The following is a 24,243-nucleotide window of genomic DNA, read 5'->3' on the forward strand; positions in this document are numbered from 1 at the left end:
CATCTAAAAAGGCATTGTCTTACCTGTCTTGACAAACTGGGAATATACCTGGCATGCTTGGGAATCTCAGCTCAACAAACATGCCCTGGCACCTGATACGCTCAAGAGCAGGCACAAACTGTCTGAGAAGATGTGTGTACCAGTGCCTGGACCCAGGGAGCACCTGACAGGAGCCGGCCACAAAAGCCAAAGAAGGAAAGCATGGTGGAAATGCTTGTATAACACTTACTGCCAAAGCCAGAATTACAGTGAGGTGCCCCTGTTGTAGAGCACATTCACGAGGTGTCAGGGGAACCTACACGTACATATACACACATACACCTGACCCTTGAACCACAGGACGCTCAAGGGCACCGCAGAGTCGAAAATCTGCATCGAATTTTTGACTCCCCCAAAACATAACTATGACTAGCCTGCTGTTGACCAGAAGCCTTATAGAGAACATAAGGAGTCGATTAACATACACTCTGTATATGTATTCTATATTGTACTCTTACAATGAAGCAAGTTAAAGAAAATATTAAGAGAATCATAAAGAAAATACATTCACAATACTGTGCCCTATTAGAAAAGATCTGTGTATAAGTGGGCCTGCACAGCTAAAACCGTGTTGTTCAAGGGTCAATGGTACATTGTGTGTGTGTGTGTGCATATTTCCCACACGTACACCTCCTAAATGTGTCCTACACCAGGGGTGTGCGTGTATACATCATGCACATATATATGTATTCCTCCACTTTCTAAATATGTACACACATACATAAGTATGTGTGTATACTTTTTTTCCCCATTTGAAAGTAGCCATTTATTAACTGACCAGATTATAAAAATAATCATGGTAGATACTTGAGTTCATCCTTCTAATAAGCCTATTGATCTGGTCTTCCCTGTTGCCAGCATCTCCACCTTCTACAAAATGGGTGGTCTTTTTTTTCATTTCCCCCCAGTGGAGAAGAACATTTGAAGGGCCATAAAAAGTTGTTTGCTTCTTTGAAACAATTTCCAACCATACAGATCTCATGAGTCAGACCCTCCATGCTGATGATGCCATATCTACCAGAGATCGGGCAACCAATGTGTTCTCTGCCATGGTAATTCACTTCTTGTTAACCTTGCCATAACCACGCTCGTAGATCAATTCAGTCACCGACTTCAGATTTGGGTCCCCCCATGCTATATATGGTTCCACAATCCTTAGCATGTTAACAAGCCTTGCTGAGCTTAACCAAGGTGCCATTAAAGATCTGGTGAAAAAAAAATAAAAATAAATAAAAATTAAATAAAAATAAAAATAAAAATAAAAATAAAAATAAAAATAAAAATAAAAATAAAAATAAAAATAAAAATAAAAATAAATAAATAAAGATCTGGTGAAAGCAAAGAAGCTGTAACACTTTTAGAACCTGCGGGCTCACACCATTGAAGCCTCTGATCCTGATGACAAATGCCAACCTGGGTTCTGCAGGCACATGGAAATTGCCAGCTTTTCTTACCAGCCCCACCATTCAAACCTCAGTTCTGTACATCTGCCTATATTCCTTGTGGTAATGCTCAGCTTTTTCATAGATAAGCTTCCTCCTTGCCTTTTCGAAGCATCTTTTGGGCAAACTTTTTTCTCAGACACTTGATCTTCAACTCTGCAAAATTCCTTTGCTTTTTCTTATGGGTTTCTGGCAAAGCAGGAACCTTCTTTTTCTTCTCTTCTGCACCCTCCATGGTTCCAGCCAGAGAAGAGGCCATATATATATTTCTGTGTACACAAATATGCACGCACACGCACACACACACAGAGATTCTGCAGGGAGGCAGCGCTGCATGTTAGTTACACTTGTCTAACTTAAGAGCATTGTGACCATGAGTGAGCTATTCAGCTCTGTGGTTGCTCATTGCAGAATCAGGGGAGTCATGCCTACACCTCACAGGATTTGCTAATGTTGACCACAAACCCTGGATGGCCCAGTTCTGCACGGTAGCAGGCACACAGTAGGTGGAGAACCAAGGAAGTTTCTCCAGTGTTCTTTGGAGCCACTTGAGGAATATTAGCTACACCTTAGAACTTAGAAAACTGAAGCAGAATAATGGGGCACATTGCCTGGAATTGTAGCACGTTAAAACTACTTTCAGAACCTGACCCTTCATTTTCCAGTCGCTCATTGAGCAAAAACCATTTTGAACTTCAATTCTTCACCACAGACTGCATGAGAAGCTGGGATAAACCATGGGCCCTGCCCTCAAGGCACCTGGGTCCTAGTGGACAGGAAATAAATGCTATTAACTAAATATTCACATATGCAGCATCTGGGACATCAAGCCATGGATGAAGCAATTCCTTAGAGCCAGGTGTCTCATAACCCTAGAATGGAAAGAAGCTGAGAGTGATGGGAGCAACTGGCCTCCTTGCAAGCATCAGGCCCAAAGAAAGGATGGAGCCCTCTTGCTTGGGTCTGCAAAGCCATCTGCAGAGCCAGATGGAGGGAGACTCCAGGAACTCCTGCCTGGCAGCCTCAGAACATGGGAAAAGAAAAAGTCTCCTTCCAGGAACAAAGGCCAAAATACCATTAAGCTGTCCACAGTGAACCCTCTGAGGGCAGGGGCAGTTGCCAAAAGACTTGCAATGGCTGTGGCCACAATGGTGTAACATATGCCACCCCCGGGGTTTCCCTGCTGTCGTCTCCTGGGTTCCACAGCATGGGACATGTGAAGAGCTCTGACAAGGGGAAACAAGCCATCCTGGTCAGAGCTACAGAGCTATATGGACTTGCTGCAGATTCGGAAATGCACTAGTAGATTAATGCTTTCAAAAACCTTGCAACAAAGAATGCATATTAACTCTGTTTACTGTCCCAGACTCCCAAGACGTCTGATGTGATGTGCTCCTGCCATGCACCCCAGCCTGGGGCTCAGGGAACCCTGGAATCGCTATCATAGGGGTGTAGAATAGGCTGTATACATGACTGCCAATTAGCAAAATGGATAAAATTGGTGCCAGTAAAGAAAACAAACCAGGGCCAGGGGGCACTGAGACTGCTCCAAGTCCACAAGCAAGCCCAACAAAGCACATGGTGAGTTGCTTGTAGAAATGCCACCATCAAAGATGGCCAGTATGATACAGGAGGGTATGGAAGGCCACCTCTGCTGAGAAGGCAATTAAAAGTCTACGGTTAAATGGCACTGCTGAAGCTCAGATTCTCCTTTCACGTATGTGATTTTGCGCGATCAAGAACATCAAAACTCAACAGATGATTGGGTCTGTAACACCATACCAGTTAGAATTTCTACCAGTTAGAATTTCCCAGATTCATCTAGGACTGAAGTCCCTCATATCTCCTACAACATCTTGGGCAGTCCCTGGCATATGATCAATAAATACATCCAGGAAGGGGACATGGCAAATCCACAAGACATCTGGGTGGTAGCTTTGATGCCTATCCTCCTGGATTAATTTCTGTGTCCTAGAGAGGGTCTTTTTGGCTATGGCCAGCCCTCAGGGATCCTAGTAGCCTCCAAGAGCCTGCGGCCCACACAATGGCTAAAATATGATATGATCTGGAAAGTTCTCACTTTGGGGTGGACTGGGCTACCAACACAGCCTAGTGGACCAACCTGGTTAATCACTGGGAGGAAAGAAACTGAGGCGTAAGGTAGACACACAAGTTTGGAGGAGGCAGGTTTAGTCCAGTCCTCTAACACCCCTACCCTAAGCTGAGCTGTCAAGGTGTGTGGTGGGCAGAAGCCAAGCAGCCTAGGGTAGGACATAGCCCATGCCACCTCTGGAGTGCTGCTCCCTTCACCTGTCTTGTGAGGAGCCCTCCTGCCTGGGAGCTCATTCTTTGGAGGACATTGGGCCCAAAGTAGCCACAGTCAAGTCAAATGCTCTGGCACCCCTGCCTGGTTCCAGGGCCCTCAAGGTTAAGAGGAGCCATGCCTCACCTCCTTTTTCTTCATGCTGGATTTGTTACTATTTTGCACTCAACATCTGCCAATAAATATCTACACTGAGCCAAAAAAAAGATAGATAGAGAGAGAGAGAGAGAGAGAAGGAAAGAAAAAAATTATGTGCATATAGTCTAAAAAGTATACTATCCTACATTATGGCCATCAGACCTCATAGGAACAGATACAGCCAAGCAGAACAACAGGAAAGAAGAGAAAACTCTGGCATTCTTCTACAGGGGTACAGGACATCCTGCCACACTAACTCTAGAGAACCTGCATAATATTTAGATATGCCTTCAAAACCTCCTAATCCCACAAATAACACCTTATAGTCCAAGTCTGTGCTAAAAAGAGTGAGTGTAAAGTGTTTGAAGTTTCTAGAAAAACATGGTTATAAATGTGTACTTACCCAGAAGGCAAACAAGGAAATTCAGAATTTATCCTGGTTATTAATTACTAGCATTTATATACTTTTTTTTTTTACAAGGGGCACTCATACATATTAACTTATCTTTGATCTCTGAAACCAAGGCAGAATTAGCAGTATTATCTATTTTATAGGGGCCAACCTAAAGAGTCAGTTACACATGTCCACCCTAAACTGCCAACCAGTTAAGTACGATACAACATATTATTTGGTACGTTACCATAATTCTCTACTATTAAAAGAGATTTCATGGCGCATGAGTGGCTTGGTCAGTTAAGCGTCTGTCCAACTCATGATTTCAGCTCAGATCATGATCTCAGAGTTGTTGAGTTCAAGGCCTGCCTGGGACTCCACACTCAATGGGAAGTCTGCTTGTGATTCTCCTCTCCTCTGCCCCCTCCCCACTTGTGTGCACAGACAGGCATTCTCTCCCTCTCTCTCTCTCTCTCTCAAAAAAAAAAAAAATAGGTATTTCAAACTTTCTAATATCAAAGATAGATAATTGTTTCATTCTTAAAATTAAAATGTAAGGGACGATGTTATTTACAACAGCCAAGAGGTGAAAGCCACCCAAGTGTCCACTGACAGATGAACTGATAAACGAAACGTGGCCTACGTCCGTACAACGGAACGTTATCTAGCCTCACAAAGAAAGGGAATTCTGCTACGGTGTGGATGGACCTTGCAGACATACTGCTAAGTGAAATAAACAATCACAAAAAGACAAATATTCCACAATTCTGCTCATAAGAGGTCCCTAGAGGAGTCAAGTTGACAGAGACAAAAGAAGAATGGTGGTGGCCAGGGGCTAGGGAAGGGGAAACTGGCAGTTAGTGTTGAATGGAGACAGAGTTTCCGTTTTAGAAGACGGAAGAGTTCTGGAGCTCAAGGGTGGTGATGCACACACGACAATGTGAACATACTTAATGCCACTGAATAGCCACCTGTAAATATGGTTACCATGGGGAAAAAAAAGTAGTTGGTTTGCTGAAACATAGTAATCTCAACATGATAAAAATTTTATCTCCTGAGCAAAGTACCTAGCAGTTTAACAATCTGGATAAATAGTTCATTAAATTCAAGAGTCTGGTGAGGAACGTTATCGGTGTCCCCCATGACCCTGAGTCTGAACTGTGAAATCTCTATCCCCTCCCCACAGGCGTAGCTCTGGACAGTAACTTAGTATGATCCTGATGTTCTCACAACAAATTTAATAGGAAGAGGGAATCATTTTGTTTGCTTCTAAACAAACCATTCAGACAGAAATGAAGGAATTACTCATCCTGCAGAATCTATTTACCATCTGTTGCTGAAGGGGAAGTCTTCGCTGAATAAGGAGCCTGAGCTGGAGGACCTCAGAGTGAATTAAACACTTGCAGCTTCCAGGTCCCACTAATTCTACGCCTGTATATAACTCGGATCACACCGATTCTTCCCTTGAGAAGAAATACATGAAGGGCCATTAAGGAAACCCAACATGGACAGCACCTCCCCACCTGCACCCCAGGCTGCTAAGGATTATACAGAAGAGGCTGAAAAACTGAATTAATTATGAATTAAGAAAGACTCTGCTTGATGGATAACAGAAATCTCTCAAGTAAGATGAGAGTCAAATGCAGAAGCATTAAAGAGGTCCTGGAGGGGAGGTGGGAGAGGCTGCTGTGGGGCCCTCGGGTCAGCCTCCCGGCCCCCTCAGCTAGCATTGCCCCTAATCACCAAATCACTTCAGCAAATGACTAAGAAATTGGTAAGAAATTCTTTCTTCATAATTATCACAGATAAGTACGTATTTAATATGTTCGGTTTCACTAATTAAAATCTGAAAAGGTAATATTTTCTATCCTGGTGCAAGCCACACTGACAGGTTCTAGAATGAGAAGACAGCATAAATGCAAGCTGATTTGTAGGTTTTCTGAAAGCAAACCCAACTGAAGCCAGCCAGGATCAGTGAGAAGAATTGTGAGGGCAACTGTCTTCAGACCTAGGGCAGAGCCCACTCCCTCCCGCTCCCCAGCCTCAGGAACTCCAGGCACACTCCCGCAGAGAAGCCCTCTGAAAAAGCAGCGGCCTGGACGACAATGATTTATCAGATCTCAGGGCACTTTGGGCTGCCTGGGCAGTCCTTTTTTTTTTTTTTTTTTTTTAAGATTTTATTTATTTATTCATGAGAGACAGAGAGAGAGAGAAAGAGAGAGAGAGAGAGAGAGAGGCAGAGACACAGGCAGAAGGAGAAACAGGCTCCATGCAGGGAGCCTGATGTGGGGACTCGATCCCCGGACTCCAGGATCATGTCCTGGGCCAAAGGCAGGCACTAAACCGCTGAGCTACCCAGGGATCTCCCTGCCTGGACAGTCCTGATGGCCCACCAGTGTCACTGGGCATAAAGGGGGCAGGCCTCTCTTACCAGAGGCACAGGCCCGTGGTTCTCCATGCCACCACCACAATGGAGTGTTCTATCCCCCGGGGAAACTCCCCTAGGCTTCTCTCTCCAGCAAGAGGGGCCGGGACTTCTCACAGCACAGTAGCCCAGCTCCAGGAGAGAAAGGCAGAGACTGCCTGGCCTCTGAAGGCTGGGCCTACAGAGCTCAGTGTCCCCCCTTTGGCAGTCCACTGGTTATGTAAGCCACCAGACTGGCCCAGACTCCACCAGGTGAATTCAGCATTTGGAGTAGGGGCATGCAGAGCAAACAGGGAGGAGAACCTGCCAGGACGTTGCTGCTGACCTCCTCTCACAACAGGACACCGGAGTCACTATCTCCTCTGAAGCCAGAACTACTTGGTTTTGTTCTGAGAAGTGTGCACTGGAACCCATCACGTGGAGACAGCAGTGGAGTGTGATGGTTAAGGGCAGGCCCAGCCCAAGGGGCCAGCAAGAGCAGGTGTCAACTCCAACACCTAAGGTAACTCCTTTAACCCCTCTTTATCTGGCAGTCTGTCCACAGAGGGGATGATAAAACTGCCTCATGCCGTTTTTATAAGGATTAGATGAAGTAACACATTACCAAGTGCTCAAAAGAGTCCATGGGACACAATCAGTTCTTGGGGTCACTGTTTTTATTTCCCGCTGGAGGGGCCACACCAAAGTCTGTCCAAGCCACAGAATGCACAGATGCAGCCCCACAGGTCTGCTGACCACTGCCACATTCCATACCAGTTCTCTGCAGGCTGGATACATAGAAGAGCCAGGTTCTGGGTCCCCAGCTCGCGCTGATCGCTTTTTCTCTCTCACCCTGTTCAATCAGAGACAGATAACAAAAATCTGGGAATCAGAACACCTCGGGCAGAGGGGCCAGTTTTTAATCACAGTGAAAACCCAGAAACCAGGAACCGGAACCATATGTGACTCAAGCCCTACACTGAGAGCTTTCTCCACATTGCTTTAATCCTCGCCACCCCAATGGGAGTTAGGAGCACACCTAACACAGGCTAGGTTCCACGTGTGAAGCTGTTTCGTCTATAAAGAGGGTATCAGCCCCCCACAGACCTGTACACAGAACAGTACTCGAGGTTAGTTCCCGCGCACCTGGCTCTTTAGCTCCTTTCCTCGAATTGTTTAGTTCTATTTCCTATTTGATGGTTTTTACTTCTACTACATATATTCCTTTTAACATCAGATGTTCTGGGAAAATGTGCAGATTTAAATCAAAAGAACAGTAACATTATAATTACCCCCCCCCTTCTAAGTGACAAAACTAAGGCTACGACAGATTGAGGAGCTTACACGGCCCGAGTTTACACAGCCAATAAATGGTAGAGGGTGGATTCAAACCCACTTATCAAAAGCCTGCCCTCTTGGCAACTGCCTCATGTGCCTCTCAAGGGTGAAGTGAACAGGATGAGGTGCGTGACCCACAGACCCCTGGGTCTCACCCATGACCCGTCAGGGCTGCAGAAGGCGGGCCTTAGACAGAGGCAATCATTCTCTCTCACAAACATGAACTCCATGTCCTTGCTTCAGCTTTGGGCATTGACTTAAATAAATGGCCACATGCACCTCTCTGCATTTAGTTTTTGATATTTTTTTTGTCCAACTGACACCATCCATTATGATGTGCAGTGATCTTTAAAGTCCAGTATTCTCATCAAGTGTAAAGGCTACGAGATGTTTGTCTCTCATGAGGAAGTGCTCCATTCTGTTAGAAAACGAGGACGATGTAACTCAACATGTTTCCTTCGGCTACCAAGATCCAACTTATGCACAACTGATGGAACTTCCCTTGGTCCAGTATCAGCGGACTTGTTAAAAAGCTCGTGAGCACTGAGCTATGCTGTTAACCCTTTGGGTCTCAGGCTCCTGCTCTACATATGGGGATAATAATACCCACCAGGCAGGATTATGTTGGGGGTTAAAATCAACACAGATGGGCAACACTTACCCAGTATCTGGCCCCACAGAGATGCTTCATGTTCATTCTCCTTCATTCTTCAATTCTCCTAGCACTTCGGTTTTCTTCTCCTCTTTCTCCCCACCCCTGCAAATTATTGGGCCCTAGATTTTTAAGCTCTTGTTTTAATGAGTCTGTGTTTATATACAATATACGCATTTTTTATGTGCTGCCTCAAATCTTTTTTGGAGTGTACACGGCTTAAATACACAACAGCCATGATCTAGATAGTTGAAGGAAATTTCAGAGTTGTCACATAAGGGGCATAGAATTTAGTGATAAGGTTGGAAAATGTCACCCTCTGAAAATAAAGCCAAAAAGAACCAAGAGAATGAATGGCATTAGCCATCTGGGGTGATCTTTCCAGGAAATAGCTCACTCTAGCTGATGACTTAGAAGTGTAGCTGATGAGAAAAGAGTATGTCTCAAATCTCATAGAGGAATCAAAAACAAAATCTCATCAGAATGACTTGAGCAAAAAATCTATGGAACGTAACATAAACCGTAATCTAATTAAGTACAATATGTCTCAGGAAATAGTTCTGCTGGCTGAATACTAAAGAATGTTGGCAAGAAAGTCAGATGTATCAGTCAGGATCCAATTAGAATTCAGATGCCACATGAGCTTTTTAAACAGTGGGTAAAAAAAAATAAAAAAATAAAAAAAAAAACAGAGGGTAGCTTTAACAGGAATTGTTAACTAGGTGTAAAGTTGTTAACTAGGTAACTGAGGTATCAGGGCTGTAGCAACTGCAGAACCGGCCAGCGCCCCCAGGACTGGGGGGACGAAGGGGAGAAGTTGGAAGGACTGACCCTTACAAACTCAGAGAAGAGGCCCTGATGCCCAGAGCACTGAGGACAAGGCAGAGGCCATGAGGCAGTTTGAAAGCTAGATTCAGCTGCTGCAGGTGAAGTGGGCAAGTGTCCCTGAGGACTGCTCATGGGAAGAGGAAGCCTAGGGGAAGGACCAAGTCCTTTGCTGGTCCTTTGACTGCCCCCTACCCACACCTGGCCTGCCAGGGAGCTGCTGGCAAGAGCAGAAATGAGCTGGCATGCAGAGTACTAGCTTGGGTATCACAGAGCAGAGTCTGGAAGGATTTGGGGCTGAGATAATACTTTCATAAATTGTACACTGGGTTTTTGTGAAAAATGAGTCTCCACTGCCACCTTAGGGAGAGGGTATTGATTCTATATACAGAAATATCCCCAGAATGGTGAAGGCCAATTCATCAAGCTTCATAGGCATAGGGAAATAAGCCTACAGAAAACATAGCTGCTCCCCCAGCAGTGTTGTGGTTTCCTGATTACATGAGCCCCTAGGAGCCTTCTTACAACAGCATGGTTCTCGTCATCAGTTAATAAACTGTCAATCTTATTTACCAAAATTTTACAACCCTGATTCACGGAAACCCCAATCTTTGATTGATAAAAATTCCAAGGTGAACTAATCAAATTGAGTTTCAAGACCTGTAAAACCCAGAGTGAGACCCCAGACCTGTGGCAATTCCTCTCTCAAAGCTCTTACACAACTTGGTGGCTTCTGTTATTTTACCTGTGTGTTTGACCACATGTGATTTACACATTGGGAAATTTATCAGGTATTCTAAAGACAATAACTGAAGTCTCAACTGTTTTTACAAATTTGTTACACACACACACACACCTGTGCAGAATAAAGAAAACAGATGCAAAACTTCAACCTCCCCGTGGATAAACCCATTCATGGCATTCCTAAATTCTAGCCAGTTTATCCTTCAACAGAGAAATCAGCCGATGTTCATAGATTTCAGAAACCTCAGAACCACGGGGACCTCCCTCCCCTTCCCTCCCAACTCAGCTTCTCAACACACACAAAGTAAATCATACTGAGTTGATAACAATAGGGAGACAAGGACAGAAGTGCTACTGGAAGGTCCTCTACCTTCAGTTCAAATGGGCATGTGTGAGACTGTGGAGGGGAAGCAGCCAGGCTGCTGTGCAGAGTGCTTAGTAGCACTCACCAATTCCAGGTCAGACTGGGACAGACAGCTTTGTTGATATCCCCCCAGAAGATAAGTGGCTAACAGGCAGCCTAACGACAAATGTCAGTGTCCTCTAATCATGTAAAAGTTCCCAACACTCCCAATCAGCGGGTACATGATCCATAATAGGTTGTCTAGAATGATTTTTTCTGGAGATTTACAACCACATGGTCACTGACACTCAACATTATGGGGTCAAACCTCCCTCCTCAAAACAAAAACAAAAACAAAAACCCATAAACACAACAACAAAAACCACCAAATCCAGAATAAAAAAATACACAAAAATAGGGATCCCTGGGTGGCGCAGCGGTTTGGCGCCTGCCTTTGGCCCAGGGCGCGATCCTGGAGACCTGGGATCGAATCCCATATCAGGCTCCTGGTGCATGGAGCCTGCTTCTCCCTCTGCCTGTGTCTCTGCCTCTCTCTCTCTCTCTCTGTGACTATCATAAATAAATTTTAAAAAATTTAAAAAAATACACAAAAATAAAACCCATGATTGCTCAATGACCGAATACCCTACTCCCTGTATCACTCAGTCCAGAGCCTATAAGAAAAGTTACATTTTCTTTAAGCTCTAAACTGTCACTCTGGTATCTTTTGATCATTATTTTCTATTGCAAACAGCAAGCTTCTTGGAGATTCCAGAATAACTAGTTATAACTAAAAGCCTCATTCAGTAATCCAATGGGCAATCCATTATATGCTCGTCAATATTCAACTCTAAATCAAGCACCCACAGAGAAGACCCAATTCAAAGTCCACAAAACTGACCAAACATATATGCAAGGACTCCATGATGCTTAGCAATTATGGCCAAAGATGGAAACTCTCAGTAATTAACCTTCCTGACCACTGTTTCCAAACCTGACTGCATGCGAATCAAGAGTGGGGAGCTTCTTCTAAAACATTCTTCAGCCCTATGGCCCAACATTCCAATTTAATTGGTCTGGGGTAGTGACTGGGTGCCTGTACTTTTAAATCCCCCCAGGTGTTCCTCCTGTGTGGCCAGATTGAGAAACACTGGACAACAGTTTGCAGGGTGGGCAGGTATGAAAGATGTAATAAGCTGCAAGGAAAACCAATTAAAAGACACAGGGGAAAAGCAAGGGGGGGGGGGTGGGGAGAATCAAGAAGATAACAGAGTCCAAGGCTACTGCAGTCCTCGAAATTTCATTTGAAGCCAGCAAATCAAGTGCAATCAATGGACAAATTCCTTCACTCCACATATATTGCCTTAGTGAAATTACTAATTAGTACTGGTCCTCAGATGAGGCAGCTCTTAAAATACGGACACTATGCATGTCCTAACAGGCCACGTCCCCTCCTCTCCGGGGACACTGTGTACAGGTTTTGAAGGGGCTGTGCCAGATGCTTGCTTGGAGCCTGCCACGTGAAAGAAGGGGACAGAAGCCAGCTTCAAACCAGGATCTTCATTTCCACCTTCCCTGGCAAAGTACGTTTCTCCCTGTAGTAGACAAAAAAGTACGCAACCTACGCAAAGTAACCTTGCATATCTAATGAAATGACATACACACCTTTTCAGCCAGGAAGAAGCAAAGTTGTGGGAGTGTGTGGCTGCATGTGTGTGTACACACAAGTGTATGAGTACATGTGTCTGTAGCTGCAGACAGAAAATGACTGAGAGCTGAGTTAACAACACACACACACACACTATATTGAGCACTTTCTACCTACATGCTGGGGCACAGGTTTATACTACGTGCTTGACAGACAACATCTCACTTAATCCTTGGAACAAAAGAGGTCTTGTTATTTCCATCTTACAGGGGAGGTGACAGAGACTTAAGGAAGGTGCCTGTCCAGGGACAGACAGCAGTAAGAAGGGCTTAGACTGGACCCAGATGATGATTCCGAAGCCCAAAGCTTCCCACACCACCTCTCCATACACACTCTCAGGGTTCCCCAAAAGCACAAGCAGCATGGCCAACACACAGCTGGGGAGAAAGTGCTGTGCCCTAAATCCATGTTATTAATGATAAGTTATTAACTGCTCCTAGGGCTCCCATGCAGGAGATTCAGTCTGCAATTGGATCCTCATTTCTACAGAAATTATGTCCTGGGTGGCGGGCGGGCGGGCGGAAGGGGTTGTAATTGAGGAGGAGGAATAAGGAGCAAAGAGGGAAATCAATGCCCTTGGCACACAAAGAACTCACTTTGCAGCTGTTTTCCTCCCCAGACAAGGAGAACACCCCCAAATAGGTCAGAGACAGGAAGCTCCAACCTCCAAAGGGGAGCCAGCTGTGCTGCAGGACAGTCTCCCTCCAGGCTTGCTCCCCCCCCCACCCCCCGTTCACCCTCTTCCCTTGACATGGGCAATATTCCAGCCACCCACACCCCATTCACCCACCAGTTGTTTAAAAGTGAATTAACCACTCCTCGGCACAGGGCAGAGAGATGCGCAGGTATCATTAATTATCACTATCCATTCTAAATTCTTGCTCAAATGACTCCAGATGCCATCCCCCAGGGTCTCATTATTCTGTACCTCCAAACACTGCAAATAATGGAGGACAGAATTTTCTCGGTTCCTAAGCATGCCAAGTCCTGGAGTAAAACCCTTTGTTGGGTCTCTACATTGCACAAAGGCGGACAGAACTCTGCCCTGTGGCTCAGCACACTTCCAGTGGCACCCGCATTCCTCCCTTACCTTGGTGGGTTGGCTCCATACACTTCACAAATTGTTCCAGGCATCCCAACAAATGCTCCAGAAGAGTCTGCCCCTTTGGCAAGCAGTGTCCGATGACCTCAGGGACACTGACTGAAGTGTGACCAGGCTGTGTGCCGACTCAGTGGCCCCCACATTTCACAACACACATCCACCTCCACCCTATCTGTCCGATGCCCTAAACCTCCCATCCTCTATTACCAGAAGTCAGTAGTATTATCAAGTTTTATTTATTTTATTTATTTAGACACAGTTTTATTTTATAAGTGGCCATCGAAGGCACAGAGCATTAAAATAAGAAGTCAGAGGTAGCTCCCAAAACTCAGGAATGTAATGAATAAGAGAACAATGGATGCCTAATCCCTAGCCTATCAGCGTGTCCACCCAGAGACTATTTTAACCTAGGTGACTGCCTCCAGATTACCATCCATGTGCAGAGCAGTTTTATGATTTGATGAATTGGTGGAAGGAGAGTTCACAATGGAAAAACTTTGCTAAATACAACTAGAAGGAACTAAGAGGGTTTAAAAACAATTGATAATTTTATTGTTCATTATCTCTCTCTCCTCTCCTTCAGCATCCTGGCGTGGTCTCCGTGCGCTCCTCAGACGAGGTAAAGCGGCACCCCCACTGATTAAGGCCCAGTGATTTAATAGCACACAGATACAGCTGGGGCCTGTTTGGCTGCAAGAGCAATGCAGCATTTCTGGAGGAAAAAACGCTCTAGGATGCACTGCACTTGAGGAAAAGCCAGATTCACACCCAGAAAGGAAGGTGACTCCCCACCTTGACCATGTCTGCCAGACCACAACTGTTACAGACCAGAGACAGTGCATAAAGGGGTAAATGACTTGTAACAGAAGGCTGGGTCACCCGGCAGGGAAAAAGCCCAGGGGAGGGTGGGGGCAGGGGCCAGCATGTGCTGTATAGCATGGCATGTTTACCAAGCAGCAGACCCTCCACAGAGTCTGGGCTTGCAGCCATTCTCATCACAGTGACCCCAGCAGTCTGAGACTCATCTCACTGACCAATGGTCACAGAGCACCAACTGTGTGTTGGGTGCATACTCAGGGAACCCAATGACACACACGAATAAATTCCTAAGTGCTTACCGACCTGGTGCCTCCCTTGCCCACTGTGCTTCCATTCACCAGCCTTCTTTTTGCTTTTAATTGCCCAATCACACCAAATTGACTGGCCTCAGGACCTTTGCACATGATTCCTCTCCATCCCTTCCACCATGTCCTCATGGCTGTATCCCTCCAATCATCAGTTCTTCCCCAAATGTCCCCCCTTCAGGACTCTCTGCTGGTTATGTGAGTCCCCTTGGAGCACCATATAGGGCTATCCAGTACCGTTTTGGTGGCCTTCAACCTGCACCTCTCCCAGAATGCAGATTCCCAAGCCCACAGGGCCCTCATTCCCCAAAGCCTCCCTCAGTGTCAACACACCATGATTGTTAATGCATCTCTCTAGGAGGGAGGAGGGCAGGGAAGGGGAGTAGCTAAGCACATGCCAGCCCTCAAGACGCTCACAGCCTGTAGGATGCAGGCATTCAAATATTATATGGCATGGCTCAGCAGGCTGGGGAGGTCCTGGGTGTCAATACCAGCACACAGTTAAGGACCCAGGGAGACTGGACAGCCTTGGACCCAGATAGCCTTGCTATCTGCTGGACTAGCAGGATTCTGGGGCTGCAGACCTTCTCCCCCAAGGGCACACAGCCCAGCGTTCGGGGCTGGTGAGAAGAGCTCAGACCAACACCCGACCCAGTCTCTTTCCTCCTTTGTCCTGGGCACCACTTCCCTCTACTTACACACAGATCAGAGGACAGGGCAGTGGGGCTCCTTCTTGGGGGAAGGCCTAAGAAATGCCCAGAGGGATCCTCAACACTTCATACACACACAGGTAATGTTGGTCCGAATCATTCCAGAGACACGGAGCACAAACACAGTGTGTCCCGTTCCCCCCCATTACCCCCCACAAGAAACTAAATGCTGAATGTTGTCCATCTCTTAAACTCCCTGGGCACCATTTAACAGCCCAGACAGCCTCTTTAAGGGAAAGAGCAATGCCTTAGAACGGGAATTCTATATCTTGAAACATCTCAATGTGCTGTATCAGAGGGCTGCAGACAACCTTTAAAGGTCATCTCTTAGCCTGGCTCCCGGGCTCCATCATCCCAGCTGCCTAATTAGCACTTAAATGGGTATGTTCCATGCACAGGCCTTCCTGAGCGTCAGGCTGGGCAAGGACTGGTTTCTAGGCTCTGTCCCCTATTTCTCTGTGTGCGGACCTCCAGAGCCAGGACGTGCCTTCTCACAGCTCGACACTCCCTTCTTGCTTCCAATGGATAGTCTTTCCTCCTTTATCGAATATTAGTTGCCCATATCGACACTCCCTTCTTGAAACAAGTAAGTACTGCAGACCCTGTGGAAGGTCCCTAAACCAGACTCTCCCCCAGCTCAGCCCTGAGGGGGAGGGACGAGGAGAGCCCACCTCGGGGGGCCAACAGAGCACGGGTGGATCTCCAAGGGTGCGCCAGCTCCAGAGGCCCCTAGCTGACCAGCCTGAACGTCGTGGACTGGGAAGGCAGGACTTAAAGTCAGACACCCATGAAATTGCCATCCCATCAGCTCACTCCCTCAGGCCATTAATCCATTAGGTCTGCTTTGTTCTCATGCCCCTGGGATCCACACAGCACTTTGACCAATCACAGAACCTTAAAAATGTAACCCAAATGTGACACTTCTAGCTTCGCTCAGCACCACAGCTTCCATTATAAATGGGGCCCTCCCTAGATCCACGTGATTTCGTGGGGCCCAAGAAAGGGAGCCAGACCACAAAGGGAGGGAAAGTTTCCACCATCGGGGGTTCTGCACCTGATGTCATTTCTAGTCCAGTGAGTCATACCATGACATCACCACCCACTAGGGTGTCTCCCTCCAAGCAAGCCCCCTCGTCTATGGGAGAAGCCCAGAGCCGGCACCAAGGAGCATCTGCAAGAAAGGAGGGTGAGTACATGTGCCAGTAAAAATAAAAGTAGGCCTTCGCTAAACTGGTCAGGCACCACACCAGCAGCTCAGGAATTTCCAAAAATCCTTTTTATGGATGAGGAAATGGAGGCCAATCAGAATACCAGCAGCATCTGAATGTGGGCCTGCCGCCAGAGCCAGGATCTTTGAGTTATCATAACCAAACATCCGGAATTTTGTATAGATCATACTTCTTAAAATCATCACACAGTGTATCTATTAATCTACAATCTAGTCATAAATTGTCTTAATTAGAGGCATCAGAGAAACCACACGAACACCGTGCTAATTGACAGAACTAGTCCTGGGCCCTCCCGGGGTGGGGGACTTTGTTTCATTGCCACAATTATTAATTTGTCTTCCACTTGTCACTCACCTACAGTTTCAAAAGCAAGTCAGAAACTGAACTAATGAAACTAAAAGAACGTTTACTAATTAAAACCTTGTGGAAAAGTTTTCAAATAACACGTTGCATTCGGATAATAACAGCTCAAGATATTGAACAAACCAATTGCCAATTAGAGTTAAAAAATTAATTATACAGTCACAGAGTTAAAAACCACATCCTGGTGTAATTTGCAAAGATGAGAGATTAAGGGGTAAAAGTGGGAAATAAGCTCTTGGTAACCACGTGCGGGAGAAGGGGCCTGCCGCGGCCCCCAGAGCCCGCGCTGGCCGCCCGGGGCCCTTGCCCCACTCACCCCGCCGCCCCGGGCTCAGCCTCCACGCTGGAGAACGAGCAAGATCTGTGGGAATCCCTCCCGGCCTCACCCCCCTTCCACGGTGAAGGTTCCAGGCCAGGCCCGTGGAGGTGGAGGGGCTCTCTGGGAAAGGAGGCTCTTCTGCTTAACCACGGCAGAGGGAGGCCAGCTCCAGTGGGCACAGAAGCCCCAGGCTGGTGAAAGCCAGCCACGGCGGACAGCCCCAGCCAGCTCGGGGTGCCAGCACCTGCCACCCTACCAGCCCAAGAGTTTGTGTCAGCACCAGCAGCTAGGGGCACTTAGCACGTAAGTTCCAGGCCCCATTCGGACTTATTCTTCACTGAACAATCCGATGAGCTACATAAATGAGGAAACGGAGGAACAGAGGAGTTAGGTAACTTGCCTGAGTTTCCACAGCTAACTGGAAAAGCCAGACATCCAACCCAGGCCTAAGGCCGCCGTGCCACATGTCCCCTTAGGCGTGTCGCCCCAGAGCCAACTGCCCACAGAAGACTTCTCTGCACAATCTCTCTGGGCTCCGCAAGACCACTTCCCGAGGCTCCAACATGGATTTACTGAGCTGTCCTGGCAACCGCCCCGGAGACTCAGTCCTCCTCCAGACACTCAGTACCCCTCCGGACACCAAGCAGGCTGCGCTTACCGGTACCCAGAAGTCCTCCCTCATCACACACAGAACCTGGGTCACCAAGACTCCACTCTATGGGCAGCTCAGACCCTGAACCCACTCTAGCCCTGCACAGAGGCCTCCTACCCTCTGCTGAAACCTAAAATAAAGTCTCACAGTCCTGAGGAGAGCTCTGCTTCAAGATACCTATGACACAGGTGGTTAGGACACCAGCGCTTTCTAGTGCTTGCGTGAAAAACTAGACCGATGGCATCATCAGAAATCCCATTCTGGGGCCAGTGCAATGTGGCCAGGAGACAAGCCTCCGCGGCCCTCACGCGGGGATGCTCCACAGAAGGCCCCACCGTCTCTGAGGCCTGCACACCCACCCTCAGGCTGGCACTCCGATCTCCTAAGAACCCAGGCCGCTCCCCCTCCCAGCTCACTGCCAGCTCCCACACACCAGCAGCTCTCACTGAAAAAGGTTACCGAGATGATCCCCAGCCCCAGCAATCAGCACCTTCCAGGCCTGCAGCTGTAGCTCTGCGTTCATACACAAGAAGCCTGTTTGTGACTTGTCCCTGACTGCAGCTCTAAGACCAGGACAGCCACAGCTGACTTTCTCCAAAGCCGTATCTTAGCTGGGGGACCATGACAATTCCAGCCACGAAACTGCTGCCATGTGACCTGGGGGGCAAGTTCACCACCTTGGGGCCCGCAAAAAACCACATGCGTGAGTGCGGGAAGAAAACTAGCTCCTGATGTTCTTCTGGGCAGAGAGAAATGAAAGAAACGAGCACTGTCTCTAAAACTGTTTCGGGCATCTCTGTGACAAGGCTGATACAAATTTGAAGTACTAGGAATTATAGAATTATACCTTCCAGAACACATGCATTATCATACATTTGTCACAAGTCGCTCATTTACAAATCTGATGTAAAATATGAGGTGTTAGCGATAATATCCTGCTGGAGAAACAAAGGGGAATAATGTGTATTTATTAAAGGTCTCCCACCCTGGCTTCCCAAATCATCCCCAGCTCCCACTAATGGACTGTTTATTCCAACAAGCAAACTGCCCAGGATGAGTGGAAAAGCTGGCAGAAGGACTAAACATAGAAACGTGCTGTCTGCCCACTCACACCTGTCAAATGAGAAGGATGGAGTCAACATAATATAATAACCCACCAAATTCAGGTGGGTGACAGGGTCTCTGGGCCACCGAGCAGGCTGGTTAGGTGTAAGCAAACTCACAGAGCACCCTAAACTGACACTCTACCATCAAAATGATCACCAAAATTAGCCATCTCCTAGGAGTTTAAATAATTTTTTTTTAAAGATTTTATTTATCTGAGAGAGAGAGAACACAAGCAAGCATGAATAGGAGAAGGGCAGAGACAGAGGGAGAAGCAGACTCCCCACTGAGCAAGGAGCCAGACAACATGGGCTTGATCCCAAGACATCAGGACCTGCCTGAGGAACACAGACACTTAACCGACTGAGCCACCCAGGCGGGCCTAAATAATTTTCATAAAAGAAATGGTATCAAACATAAGAATATTTTCCTTGTTATACGGGTGCCAATTCCAAGATCTTAGGCAACCCTGAAGCATCCTTTGGAAGAATCACCACTAGACATTCCTAAATTACAGAGGATACACAAGGCTGATTACGTCTTTGCTAACTATGATACTGTGATTTACAAGAAATACAAATTTCATCCACAGTTCCTGGCTCATGATTCCCCAAACCCTTGAATTTCCTGGGAGCAAAAGGAGCATCTTTTCTCATAATACTTTAGTCTCTGTCTTCTGTTCCTGAAAACTCCTTACAGCCAGAAAGGTGAAAGAAATGTCTCCTAATTTATAACAAGCCCCCTCCCACAACTGGGGTTATGTTAATGAGGTGACTTTTGAAAAGCACCCGGGGAACCAACCACAGGACTAGAGGGCTGGAACTTTCCATCCCCTGATTTCTGGGGGTGGCTGAGGAGGAAAAGACTGAATAAATTACCAATGGCCAACGATTTGATCAGTCATGCCTTTGTAACAAAAACCCTAAAGGAGGGGGTACGGAGAGCTTCCAGGTTGGAGAACCAGAATGCTTCCTTATGCCACCATGCCAGGCCCCAAATTCCATGAGGACAGAAGCTTCTTTGTTTGGGACTGTGCCCTGCGTATCTCTTCCTCTGGCTGTTCCTTCATATCCTTTGATGTTCTTTGTAATAAACCAGTAATCTAGTCAGTAAACAGGCTTCTTGAATTCTGTGAGCTGCTCTAGCAAACTAATTAAACCCAAGAAAAGGGTGATGGTAACCTCTGATTTACAGCCAGTCAGTCAGAAGCACAGGGGACAACCTGGGCCTGCAGCTCTGGCGTCAGAAGTGGAGGAGAATCTCATAGGACTGAGCCTTTACCCTGCGGGACCTGGTGCTGTCTCTGGGCAGACTGTATCTGAATCTGACCAAACTGTAAGACACTCAGCAGGTGTTGGGGCATTGCTTGGTAGAACCTTCCCTGTGATGCACATGCTGGAAACTGAGAGCAGAAACCTTCCACTGACTCTGTCACTAAGCCTTCAAGTTGCTTTTTAAAAAATATTAGTTTTCACCCGGTTTGCTAGTTGTAGCTACGAACAACTGTAAATTTCTTTTTAAAAACATTAATGAGGGATCCCTGGGTGGCGCAGCGGTTTAGCGCCTGTCTTTGGCCCAGGGCGCGATCCTGGAGACCCGGGATCGAATCCCACGTCGGGCTCCCGGTGCATGGAACCTGCTTCTCCCTCTGCCTGTGTCTCTGCCTCTCTCTCTCTCTGTGACTATCATAAATAAATAAAAATTAAAAAAAAATTAATGAAATTTTCAAAAGTACACAAAAATAAAATAGTAGGATGGACCCCAGGTAACCATCAGCCAAATTCAATAACACATAGCCCTATCTTATTCTCCCATAATTTTCCCTCCAGACATGGTATCATTGCATCCATAAACACTTAAGATTGGATTTACAAAAGATTAGGATTTTCAAAAAACAACCCCAAGATTCCATTAATAAAATTAATAGTGATGCTTTATAGTTCATCTACTATTCAGTCCCTATTTGACTTACTTCTAATTTTTTTTTTTCTTTTTAGGTCTTTCTCTAGTTGGTTTGTTCAGTGATCCTGAGCTCCATGAAGGAAGACAGAGTATCTTGCTCACTTCTGCAGATCCCAGAATTCAACAGGGTAATTTGTAAATAGAGATTGCTCCAAAGTGTTTGAGTGGGTTTGTGCTCATCACTGTTCACCTCTCAAAAATAAAAAGTAAAAAAATAATAATAAATAAATTTAAAAAAAGAAGTAAACTTCTGTTTATATGGATCCTGAGAATTAGGTCATTACCAGCACATGGTCAAACATACAACAGACTAGCAGCAAAGTCTACATGATGCATGTCAGTGGCCTGGAAGAAAATCCCAGAAACAACAATAAAGCTCTCACAGTCCTCAGAAACCAAATCAAGTGGAGAAGTAGATGGTGAATTGGGAAATCAGAAAATATTCCCAAATGAGTAAAAAACTGGCTAACTCTACATAACTGCCAAGCTACATTAAAAGCCCAGAACCAAGAGCTTTTAGCGCTTTCATTGATTTTTTTTTTAATGCTGCATCACCAAAGGTCTTGGTGGCACAGATGACTTTGAGGAAAATTGGCACAAATATCTTGGGGTCAAAAACTAGATACTGGAAAAGTTTTAGGAACACCTTACCCCTACACTTCATGTGTATTTTCCTTTTTATCTATGTACAAGAGTGATATATGGAAAAATCAATGTCTAATTAAGTCTAAAAGAGCTCTTTAAATAAGTAGACAAATAAAAATGTTAACTGATAAAGAAACCATGTGTCACAGTTCAATGAACAGTGTTTTTTCCTTGCCTACTGGTACATAAAGTGGTGGTTTTATGAATAATGGCATCTTAGATTTGATCAAAAGAGGTATATTCTATATGAAGGGGAAAATCAGAGATTATCAAAAGTGAGGAGCAAGAAAAACAAGTGGGTGAGCTTGTCCACACGAGGGAAGAGGGAAGGAACAGAAGTGGGCAGGGACAGTGAAAAGAGGAAAAGAAGGTGAGCCTCGTGAAGGTCACAACAAAAGCTCAAAATCTTGGTCAGTGGGAGAGCTCCTGAGGTGGAAAGAGCCAAGATAATGACACTTGAAGCTTCCCACGCTGGCCAATCGGCCCATCATCAAGGACAGCCTTGGGCATCCCCATGCACAAGAGGCACCGCCACTTGCCACAGCCTGATAACAGAGTATTAGTTTATGGGCATCTCCCAAATGCAGACCTCTAATTTCCATCAACTGCTCAGCAATCCCAGGTGATTCAGCTTAGACCCTTCCATTGAAGTGTGTCATCCTTCTAGAGCAGTACCCTTCCAGGAAGGAGTTCACTCCTTCACTGGCCTCTGAAGAAGCAAAGTCAAAGAAACCATCCCAAATGCTCTTAAGTCTGAAAGTCTTTAAAATTACCTTTCCTTTGCTGCCATGCAAATATTCCAGTTGTTTCATCCAGAAACAATTGTTGGCATCATGCATAACCCCCATAAAGGACCTAAGATCCCTCATAAATGCCAACATTTTCTCTGAAAAGCAACTGGATGCTCCCACTTGAGAACGAGGAGAATCTGCAGTTTCCTACCATGCCACCTCCCTACAACAGCTGTAGGCAATGAAGTCACACATCCATTTTATTTCCCACAAATACTACAGATTGCAGAGCATCAACGTAGGCCACGTTGCCAAGCACAACCTCTCCAAAGCCCGGGCTTCAGGCAGGCTTCTGACCTCTGGTTTCCTACAGGCTGGTTTTCCTGCAGGAATCAACAAGCCCCATCGCCCATAGCAACTCCCAGAGATTACATCACAGTGGAAATCCTGCGCTGGAACAGGTGTGCAGGGACCGCAAGGATTTCTCGTTAAGTGATAACATGCGTGGAAAGCATTCTATCAATGTGCAATGCCACTTAACAGTGTACTCAACAATGGACAATGCATGCTTCCCAGGTCCAACTTAGCATCTCATAGAGATCAGCCCAGGAATCAAGCAACGAGATTGTTCCAAAGGCACATTTTACTGAGTTGATGAGCAAACTAACCTGCAGGCACATAAAGCAGCCCCAGGTCCAAAGTGGGACACAGGGGCATGGGAGCAGGCGTACCATTCTCCTAGGATGGGTACACGTGGCCCAAGGCTCCACGGGAACAAGAAGACCCAAGGTTCCCACACCACACAGGAAACCCCACCTGTGACAAACCAAAGGTATCAATCTACAGAGGTAAAAAACTAGCTCATTTATTTGGCAAAAGTCAGCAAAAGGAGGCATCACGAAGACAGGACACGGCTAAAACCATTGGCTGCGTGTGAAGCGAAGTGAGTCCCAAACATTCATCTGCTTCCAGTTTTGGCTCAAAGCTCACTTCTCCAGTGAGCTGGACCCCCACTCGGTTCCTATCCCCTCCCTCTGCACTTGGCACCTTTCTTCACACTGCAGCGGCTACTTACCTATCCTGGGTTTCGTCTAGCTCCCCACTAAAATCAAAGTTCCATGAGGACAGGGATCCTGCCTGTTATAGTCCTGCCACGTTCCCAAGCACCCAAATAGTGCCTGTCACACACTAGGTGTTAAAGAAATACTCATTGAAAGGATGAATGAAAGGGACCAGAGCCTGTTTTGACTTCTGCTCCTGCCAGAGGGGCAGCTGGGGACGGTCGTCTTCAGGACAGGCAGATGGCGGATGGAGAACACACAAAACCTCTCACAGCGCAAAAGGTTAAAAAATGAAAAAGGCAAAACAGACTGACACTACCATCAAAGCATTACTATGGGTGCTCCAAAATGCCTTCCAGGAATGCTCTGACAAGGGGCAGCAGGATGAGGGCATGCCAAGAGCACGGCAAGGCCGGCTCCCGACAGCAAGCCACATGCCACGCTGCTGGCCGCCAGACACCTTCCAGGCCCCGAGCTGCCACAAAGCCCACCACCCACCGAGGCCTCGGGAGATTCCTCCCAGCAGACGACTCTGGGTCAGCCATCCACCAGCTCCGCCACCTTAGGAAAGTCACTCCCCCTCTCTGTGCTTCAGGCTCCATCAGTAAAATGACAGAACCGAAGGGGCTATCAGGAGAAGTCACTGAGTTCATATTGACAGAGCAGCGTTAGGACATGGCCTGGCACACAGTGGGTGCTAACAGCTTAAGTGTTTATTAGATTAAAACCCTTGCCCAGGGGTTCCACCCCTGACCACACAAAGAGGCCATCCTGTTCTGCTAGGATCTAACCATAAAAGTCACAGAGAGAAAAGAAATGAAAGTTAACATAGACACAGCAGTGGCTCTCAATGAGGGACGTCTCTGTCCTCCAGGTGACACTTGGCAGTGC

At 46.5% G+C, this 24,243-nt stretch overlaps 1 protein-coding gene and 1 long non-coding RNA gene across 7 annotated transcripts in view; one reads left to right on the plus strand and one right to left on the minus strand.

The window, feature by feature from the left end:
- Window positions 1–24,243, minus strand: part of GALNT2 (polypeptide N-acetylgalactosaminyltransferase 2) — a 191,064-nt gene that overhangs the window by 159,412 nt on the left and 7,409 nt on the right. The window lies entirely within an intron of this gene.
- On the plus strand, window positions 6,594–21,663 carry LOC112660920 (uncharacterized). Of its 5 annotated transcripts, XR_003137311.3 has the most exons (6): window positions 6,808–7,263; window positions 12,120–12,225; window positions 14,036–14,300; window positions 15,685–15,872; window positions 16,393–16,472; window positions 20,951–21,663. It is a non-coding gene; the product is annotated as an uncharacterized LOC112660920 (long non-coding RNA). The 5 variants fall into 5 exon arrangements; XR_007410107.1 differs by having other exon boundaries at window positions 6,594–7,263; window positions 15,685–16,472; XR_007410109.1 differs by lacking the exons at window positions 15,685–15,872; window positions 16,393–16,472; window positions 20,951–21,663 and adding an exon at window positions 7,606–7,870 and having other exon boundaries at window positions 6,803–7,263; window positions 12,084–12,225; window positions 14,036–14,570.

This window comes from Canis lupus, chromosome 4, assembly GCF_003254725.2.
Source record: "Canis lupus dingo isolate Sandy chromosome 4, ASM325472v2, whole genome shotgun sequence".
Taxonomy (NCBI): domain Eukaryota; kingdom Metazoa; phylum Chordata; class Mammalia; order Carnivora; family Canidae; genus Canis; species Canis lupus.